Source organism: Eptatretus burgeri, chromosome 4 (genome assembly GCF_056783735.1).
Source record: "Eptatretus burgeri isolate ZD-2024b chromosome 4, Ebu_testis_v1, whole genome shotgun sequence".
Classification (NCBI taxonomy): domain Eukaryota; kingdom Metazoa; phylum Chordata; class Myxini; order Myxiniformes; family Myxinidae; genus Eptatretus; species Eptatretus burgeri.
In genome coordinates, this window is record NC_140964.1 from 103,927,784 (window position 1) to 103,937,783 (window position 10,000).

The 10,000-nt window shown below is 47.9% G+C and overlaps 1 protein-coding gene across 4 annotated transcripts in view; it reads left to right on the forward strand.

Moving 5' to 3' along the window:
* Positions 1 to 10,000, forward strand: part of LOC147028807 (NEDD4-binding protein 1-like) — a 96,963-nt gene that overhangs the window by 74,985 nt on the left and 11,978 nt on the right. The window lies entirely within an intron of this gene.

The window sequence follows — 10,000 nt, forward strand, 5'->3', positions numbered from 1 at the left end:
ACCTTTTGTTCCTCATGGGCAGGTAGTCATATGTGTAAAATTTCGCCTCGATTTGTTCCCCCACTTCAGAGAAGATTTTTGAAGGTTTTTTTTTTAACAATATGGCTGCCGAATCATGTGACCGATGATGTAATGAAAATTTTTTCTGTGGACCATTTTATCCCAAGGTGACCCTCAAAAATTATCATACTAATCGGATGTGGCGTTATACATATACAATTATGACGTCACAATGAGGGCACCTATGACCTCGTAAAAAAACTCATTCCCCATGAGGAGTACTTGCTATGTGCCAAGTTTCAATTTTTTCCTTGGTATGGTTTCAGAGATACAGAGGTCCAAATCTTTTCTGTTTTTCCAATATGGCTGCCACACCATGTGACCAATGACGTCATAATGATCATTAAAACATTCTACATGAGTCATCGCACCAATGGTGAAAATTTCGTCTTAATCAGTCAAGTGGTTTTGGAGAAAAACACCAATGTTTTGTGTGGACAAATAGACAAAGAAACAGACCCAAATGCAATACTCTCTCCTTTGGCGAGGGTAATGAGACATAATTATAACTGCTCGCAGCAGTGATAACCGGGTACCAAGACGTCCCGCTCTGATCGGACACCTGACCCTGACCCTGACCCATGACATTTTTTTTTCATTATTATTCATTATTCAATTGAATTTACAATGGGAATAAAATAAATTCAATTAAAATCAAATGCAAGACCAAATAAGTACAGTCCTGCATTGGAGTAATTAGAAGGAACCCAAACAAGAAACAATTCAAAGATTAAGTCATCAGGTGGAATATGGATAGGATTCACATTTCAGCTGCTACTCCTCTTCCCCCAAACCCATCCAGGCACAGCCAAGTGAGCCTTTTGGAAAAAAAATTAAAAAAAACCCATATCAAGAAATTAAATTATTCTGGCTGCCAGAGCATTTGTCCGATCAAGTTGAAATTTAAAACATGTATTCCCCATCAATACTAGATCATAAATGTGAAGTTTCACGTTGATGGATTAAGCGGTTCCAGAGAAAACATTACTTTATTTTTCTTCAATCCAATATGGCTGCCAAACCATGTGACCTATCAGTTATTCCGAAACAAATTGTACACCCATGGCTTGTACACCTACTTGTGTGAATAAATATTGAACACTTGTGGTTTCAGAGATAGAGGTCCAACGTTTTTCCGATTTTCCAATATGGCTGCCACACCGCGTGACCTATGATGTCATAATTATCATTAAAACCTCCATGAGTAGTTGCACCAATGGTGAAAATGTCATCTCAATCCAACAAGCGGTTGTAGAGAAAAACATGAATGTTCTGTGTGGACAAACGGACCCAAATGCCATACTCTCTCCTTTGGTGAGAGTAAAAACTGTTTTATAAATATTTCTTCATATGTTAATGAAGAGGCAACAAAATATAGTACCAAATTGTAATCTCAGTTACTTCAAAGTTTAGTCACCACTCTCGTGACAGTCTAATGGTCAATGCAAGTCATTTAACATGATCCTCCAAAACAAAACCAGAGTAGTTGCAAAAACTCTTGAACAATTTTATTTGACTGCTTTTTTTTTTAAAGCCTCCCTGGTGGAGTGGACTGAAAAAATATGGTCAATTAGCATAATTTTGTAGAACGATAATCAAGTGCTCCATTCGCACCCTCGAGCAGAAAGCTGAATGCAATATAGAATGCGGCAAGTTCACAGGATGACTTGGGATCAAAGGGGAACAGGGAGACAAATATATCGCACATGAGTGGATAAGTAGCAGAAAGGAAAGTGTGGAGGGAGCAGATCAGCAAAAGTAGAAGAGAGCATGATTTGTATGGGAAAAAGCAGGAGGTGGTGATGAGCATCAACTCTTGAAGGATTGGAACCAACTTCAAAAATACATGAGGGCAATGGATGATTCACCCGTAAACCCACCAAAATCACGAGGCTACTGAAAAAAGATAAAGAATGGTGGAAAAAAAAATGAATAGAAAAGTGACAAAATTGTCCCTGCCCCAAATATCATAACGTTGAAAGGTTACATTCTTGCCAGCAAAAGTCGTACGATCAAATGTCCCTCAATATATCTTTCAATCCTGACAAATGTCACACTCTCACGATATCTTTCCGAAAGGACCATCTGGCAAACCCTCCCATCTACTTTCTTTACAATCCTCTTGAGGAAGTTCAGTCATTCAGACTCCTGGGTCTCACTATCAGCCATGATCTTTCTTAGGCAAACTACATTTCTAAGTTGGCCTCCAAATCCAGCCACCCACTGGGCATCCTCCATCATACAAAGTCCTTCTTTGGCACAACTGAGCTCCTGTCCACCAACAAAGCTTTCATCTACAGATTTATTTAGTATTGCTCTCCCCTCTAGGCTGGCACCTCATACCTTGCTCAGCTTCATGCCATGGAAATCAAGGCCTTCAATATAATTGGAATTTCCCACAATGAAGCTGACTTTATGGGCTTATCACTTCCCCCATCACAGACAGGTCAGTGGTCTGTCTTCGACCACCTCCTTTCTGGTTTTGCACCCTTTGCTCTTTCCATGCATTGCCCCTATCCCCCCCCCCAATTCCCATCCGGTCACATGACTGATGAGGTAACTCGGTGGATCCAGAGTCGTCACACAAAGCTCGTTCCGGTCACATGATTTTAAGTAGGCCATAAATTTCTTCGAAAATCTTCTCCAGATCCACCAGTCAGAATGCTACCAACTTTGGGTGACAACATTAGGCCAGGGTAGGGATGTTAAATTGCAGAGGTCTTGCCAATCACATGACCGGAAGTGTCAAAATAGAGGTCCCACAAATTCCTTCCAAAATCTTCTCCTGATCCACCAGTCAGAATGCCACCAAATTTGGGTTACAAGATGAGACCAGGGTCGGGTTGTTAAATTGCCAGTCATGCTGATCATGTGACCAGAAGTGTCAAAATGGTTGACTTCGTAAATGTTTTGAAAGATTGCGTAAATTCCTTCAAAAACCTTCCTCTCCACACCCACCAGTCAGAATGCTACCAAATTTGAGTTACAACATTAGGCCAGTGCCCAGCCAAGCTAGAGGTCCAGTGGTCCTATTGTTTTTTCTGTTCTGTCCTGATTCCAGATAAGGTATTGTCATCAGTGTGTAGTGTATTCTGAAAACCATGAAGCATTAAAAAATCTGAAAACCCACTCGGTGGGAGTAGCTCCTGTGCAGCTTCACTTTGCAGGGCAGCTCACCGGATGATGGGATTGGGGCAAAGCCTTCGGGGCCCCCAATCTTTGATGACAGGAGGGAAACCACGGGATAGCATTCCCGGGTCAGATTGCGGGAGAGTGTCAGGATAGTGCTGAGGTGTCGACCACCACACGGCGGTCTCCTTGGGTTAACCTGAGGCGGTCCCTTCAGATGGGTGCCTGGAATGGCCTATCCCAAAGAGAGGATGATCACCTGTCTCTGTTATCATCTGAGCTCAAGCGTTTGGACATCGGTATTGCAGCACTCACTGAGGTTCAGAAACCGGATTGTGGCGAGATCATGGTGGGTGGTTACACCTACTATTGGTCTGGTCACTCTGATGGTAACCATGCCCAAGGAGTTGCTGAAACTGTGTCCAATAAGTTGACTCCAATGATAATTGAGGTCACACTGGTCAATGAGCATATTATGAGACGAAGGCTTCATCACTCCTTGGGTGTCATTTCCCTGTTCTCTGAAAATGCGTCGACTGAGGCAATTGATCTCACCGTGAAGGACGTATTCTATGCCACATTCGAGTCTGTGGTTGATCAGTGCCCCAGGCAAGATACTCTTCTAAACTTGGGGGATTTCAATGCATCAACTGAAACTGATAGGGATGGTTATGAGATGTGTGTTGGTCCCCATGGGTCTGGAACTGTGAACCTGAAAAGCACCAAGTTCCTTGACTTTGCAAGAAGTCGTGGACTGAGGGTGGCTGGTTCATGGTTTCAGCGCCCACAAGCTCATCGCTGGACTTGGTATTCCGACGCTGGCAGTGTGACAAAGGAGATTGACCATGTGCTCATTGATGGTCGCTGGAAGATGATCCAGAACTGCCGGGTCGACTGGAGTGCTCAGTTCCTCAATACTGACCACCGGATTGTTTTAGCAACTGAATAAGTTGCACCTTAAATCCATGCGAATGGTACTATCCCAGCCGAGGCTAAATGTTGGCAAGCTCATGGATGAGAGAGTCGCTGAGGAGCTTGCGACCAGGCTGAGTGGAGATTTGGGGAGTCTGGGTGTTTTGGGGGATCCTGAAGAGTTGTGGAGTGCCTTCAAGACCACTGTCCTTGATGTTGCCAGTGGATGTCTTGGAACTCACCATAGGACGAAGAAGAATTTTGTCTCTCAAGGACACTGGATACCATTCACCAGAGTCGCAGGGCCAGGCTGAATGGCAGAGCCGAGCTGTTCAGGGAGCTGAGGCGTAAAACTGTACGTGTGCTGAGGGAGGACAAGGAGGCCTATGTGTGAGGAATCTGTGAGGTGGTAGAGCATCACCTGTGGTTACGTGGTTCTCATCCTGCTTACAAGGGAATTTGCGCATTGCGTTCGTCCAAGCCCATCCCTCGGTGTACTGCAGTTAGAGCAGAGGGTGGTAGGCTCTTGACAGAGGAGTCTGCCCGCTGGGCCGGTTACTTTGAGCGGCTTTACCAGGCTGACCTCCCCCCCCGCCCCCCAGCTGATGAGTTGGATGTCAGAGGTGTTACTATCCCTTTTGCTGATCCTCCAATCAACTGTGTTCCCCCTTCGTTTGTGGAAATACAGGCTGCAGTGAACCAGTTAAAATGGGGTGAAGCTCCTGGTATCTTTGGCATCCATGATGAACTTCTCAAGGCTAGTAGAAATGCTGCACTCGTGTCGTTGCATGCGGTTCTGTGCTCTGCCTGGAACACAGGCATCATGCCAACTGACTGGAAGAGGGGCCTTGTTGTCCCTCTCTGGAAAATGAAGGGTGATTGCCAAGACTGCAACAACGACAGAGGGGTGACACTGCTCTCAGTGCTGGGCAAGGTCTTTGCTCAGATAATTCTTGATAGGGTTCTCCACCATCTGCTTGAGCACCAGCGTCCAGAGCAGTCAGGTTTCACACCAAAGAGATCAATGATTGACCATATCCTTGCTCTTCAGGTCCTCACCGAACGCAGACGAGAGTTTCGGCAGGGACTGCTTGCAGCCTATGTTGATCTCTGGAAAGCATTTGATTCAGTAAATCGGGATGCCCTCTGGAGGATTCTTGGTCTTCGTGCGGTGCTACCAAAACGGATAGAGCTGATGTCTGAACTGTATTCTGATACTGAGAGTGCTGTGAGATGTGGTGGTACCATCTCTGACTTATTTCCAGTTGTAACTGGAGTTCGTCACAGGTGTGTACCTGCCCTCACACTTTTCAGCACTTGTATGGACTGGATTCTGGGGAGGATGTCGGAGAGATCAAGCTGCGGTGCAGCGTTTGGGAATGTCAAGATCTCTGACCTTGATTTCGCAGATGATGCATTCATCTTTGCAGAGACTCAATATATCCTTTTGAGGGGCCCTCGAGGTGCTGACTGAGGAGTCGGAGCCGCCGGGATTACAGGTTGCCTGGGTCAAAACTAAGATCCAGGCTTTCAATGACATCTTGGATGCAACTCTCCTGTCTGTACCTGTTTGTGGTGAGGATATTGAGGTCGTGGATAAATGCACTTACATTGGCAGTGATATTCAGATCTCTGCTGGCTGTGAGCCAGAGGTCGACAGACGATTGTGTCGGGCCTGGGGGGGAGTGGATTCACTGGATCATGGGGTGTGGAGCTGCCGGTACCTGTGTGGTCGGACGAAAGTCCAAGTCTTCAGGTCCTTGGTGCTTCCAGTCTTGCTCTATGGATGTGAGACTTGGACTCTCACCAGGGATCTGACATGGAGACTTCTTTCCTTTGGTACCAGGTCTTTTCAGAGAATCCTTGGCTATGGCTGGTCGGACTTTTTCTCCAATGATCGGTTGATAAAAGAGACTCAAATGAGATTTGTTACCTGCATTGTCCGTGAGCGTCAGCTGCAGCTGTATTGGTATGTGGCTCATTTTCCTGACGCTGATCCTGCTCACCAGATTCTCTCAGCGAGGGAGTCTCGTGAGTGGAGGAGGCCAATGTGCCGATCACGTGCCTCGTGGTTGCAGCATGTTTATCAGCATCTCCAGGAGATGTGGATGGGCCAGACATTTGCCTGGGGGATGGCCAGACGGCGGCCCCTGGAGTACCAGCGGAAAGTGGATGCTGCGACGCGTTGCTTTGGCACGTGCTCCCATACCTGACCTGTTGGGTATTGGTGTACATTCAGCTCAGTGTGCAGTGCACTCGCTCTTCCACGAGCCTCGACTATATGTGCAAAAAAAAGAAGAAAAAAAAAAAAGAGTTTTGGTTTGGCGCAGGTATCGATCCCGGTTCCGGTGTCACAATGACACATCCTCGGGATGCCTGAAGTCACGATTGTGGTCTTTTATATTGTTGCGGACCGGGGGTCGGGTGAGAAGACCACCAGGGGGCAAGCTATCTTGGGTTCCCACCAGACTCCTCGGAATTGCAGGCCGTCGCACATGGATAATTCCGTGACGCGGCGGGTCACTAACCGACCGTGAACGCAATAACTCAACCGTCTGACCTCGGGTCCCACCGTCTATGAGTTGACCGGTTTACCTAATTAATCACGTGATTTAATTACCGGGGAACATGCCCTCGGTACGCCTTGTCCGAACCGGATCACTTTACCGGACCGGATCACTTTACCGGATCGGATGCAGCCGAGCGACACTGCCAAGGACATACCGGCTAAAAGAAACGGATCGTTGGGAATAAAGTCCCGGCTAAGCTTGGATTCGGACCATGCTGGATCATTGAAAGAACAGACAAAATCGAGCTGGGAACATTTCTAGTAGTAATAATTTATTTACAATCAGGCAACGAAAGATATGTGGCACAGTGAATAGTTTTATTGTTGTGTGTAATGCAGTGATAGGAAGAAATGGGAGAGGTGCGGTAATATACCAGCAACTTACAAAAGCAGACACAGAGCAGAGTTATCCTGATATAATTATTGTACAATCTTAACTTAAATGAGGACAAGTGCCACGACACACACACACACACACACACACACACACACACACACACACACACACACACACACACCGATGAAGAGAAAAAGGAGAAGAGATGAGGCTAATGGTCTTTCGTTACTTTGCACAACTGCCCGATCGTGCCACCAATACGTTTTTGGGGGATGCTCCGCTGGGTGATACCTCCCTGACAGCTGGCGCGTCGTCTCTTGCTTCGTGGCTTTTCGTGCAGCTCGCGTTGGTCCAGAGAACGAGACGTGACCGTCGGACGTGAAGGAGGGACTTTGGGTGGAGAAGGCGGAGCCGGATGGATGGAGAAGGCTGAGTCGAGAGTGAGTGGGTGGAATGGTAGACAGGACCAGGTGGATGGGTGGAGTCAGCGATGTGTGGGCGGAGAAGGGTGGGAGGAGGAGGCGGAGTCACAGGCGATGGCGATAGAATGGCGGGAGTGGAAGGGGCAGTCAAGAGGGAGCGGGTGAAGAAGGCGGAGAGATAAATCCCAGGCCGGGCAGAGAACGGGACAAGCCGACAGCAGCGATGGGCAAGACCAAAACCGGAACTACTGATGGCCTCGCCACCCGTCCTTTATAGACCCTGGGGTGCAGGGTGGGGACATTACCCCGAAGCGATGTCGTCACCCGAATTGGCTGCTCTGATTGGGCCCGGACCACTGTGTGGCCCAGCCGTGATGGCCGGAAGCGGCTCCACTTCACTTCCGGCAAGATAACTCCAAGCTGCGGAATCGTCTCGCTCCGAGCCCCATGATATGAATCGCCCCTCACCAAACTTCGTGACATGGATTGCCTTGCACCGATTTCCCAGACCGTGCCCCAGCGACCGGCCAAGGGTCGTCTCGGCCCCGCATGCCCGCCCGGGCACCCCCCATGAGTGCTGATCAATGCCTGCACCGCGATGCGCCATGTGGCCCAAGCGATCCGAACTGCACAGCACGCCTCTGCCTGATCGGGGCTTCACCGGGCGGAGAGGCGAGGAGACGTCCACCGTCCGTGGGGAACACCCGCGGCCGCCAGCGAGGACCAACGGTAAGATGTTAGGGTACACCCATGCACAGATAGTAAGATGTTCGGATAAACCCATGCACAGACCAGAACCAGATGTGTGCCATTCATGCCCTGCTCTGTGCGATAAGGTATCACGGCTGCGAACGGGTTTGCCCGCCATCGAGCACGTTCCATACAGTACGTGCGGACCCGCCATGGAACACGTGGCCACGTGTGCATTCATCTGCATCTGCTATCGTGTTCGCGGTGTTGTGTGCCATCCGTGCCCTGCTCTGTACGATAATAATGTGTCACAAGCTAAGCACAGGTCCGCCTGACATCGAGCATGTTTCGTAGAGTACGCGAGGATCCGCCATGGCCCACGTGGTCAGCGCTCACGTTCGCCCGATTCTGCTATCGTGTGCGCAGGGCCAACCCCGATCTGTATCAAGATTTGAGGGGAATGATCAGATATAATAATTAGATGGAGGTTTGGAATGAAAAATAATATAGGTATTTGCATCAGATGGAGAAATGGAGGGAAAAGAGGATGCCGATATAATTGAATCCATAAATGGTTTGAAAAGAACACGTCGCCCGTATCTTGCACACTTGTGGCCTGAACAATGTGGTGTGGTTGTTGTTTTTCTGTTATCGGCCTCTGATGATGTAGTTATTGGCACCAAGCTGCCAGCCACGCTCTCGCTGATATTGGGTCATTTGCTTCTGTGTTGTGAAAAACAACATCAGTGCAGCCTCTGGAAGAGATATTCGTTTGTATGCCTTTTCAATGCAACCAGCAATCTCATCCCAGATCATTGGAAACGTCAGACGATCATCTCGAGCTTGCGGCAGAGGTTCCTTGGAGGGTATCGCTGTATCCTCGCAGCTGCGCTGTCGATGCTCATGTGTTGCTTTCCTATTCCCCTCCCCTGGCCGTGGCACGTGCTGCACGTGTTGGCCTCCGCGAGAACCAAAATTCGGATTTACCTCTGGAATAATCAGAAAAGAAGAGTAGAAATGAAGTTAAAGTGGTGTAAACAGACCTAGCTATGAAATCCACACAACGCATTGTCCCCATTGTCCCGCGAGACAAAAGGGAAGGGACTATCTGAACGATTCTTAATGGAATAACTGTCTTGGGACCGCTGTATGATGGTTGCTATTGCTTTGGAGGGATGCGGTTCCCCGAACCGCAACAATATTGTATGTATTCAACTATTCATGTGGGATGAGTACACTGCCTCGGGGTGATAGGTGCTACGAGTCCAGTCATAAACCTCACCTTTTTCTTTCATAGAGGTGATTATGGAAAACAAACAACCTTTTCTTGGATTTGCAATCCCCGATTGTGTGCATAAAACATACTTTGCTTTCTGACGTTTGCTCTCACCTGAAGGGCTGCCTTTGCTATAAGGTCTTCTACAGTGTAAGATATCAGGGTCTGGAGCTCCACTTTCAGCATCTGGTAGGCCTTGGCAAGTTCAGTTATTGATAAGTTGTCAGAGTTTCCCTTCATTGTGAATAGAGAAGAAGCTTCCCTTTCTTATTGGCAAAGATGTCTTGGGCTTCACCAGCTCACTTCCTCGCCTTTGCCGGAGGTGCTTCTTAAAGGAGTCATTCAAATGTTCAATAACAAGATTTAATCGATGTAACCAGTTTAAATGTGACATCATCCATCGCTATCACCTGGGGATTGGTCCATGCTTTTTCCTGATAAACAGGAACACCGCATTGTTTGAGTGACTTTGAGCCATCTTGTACTGAGCTTCATCATTGTGGGCTTCATTGCCTGTCACACTACTGGGATCCTTTTCCTCCCTTGTGTAGCATCTGTAGCACAACCTATGATGGTGCCCTTCTGCTGCTATGAGGTCTCTGCTG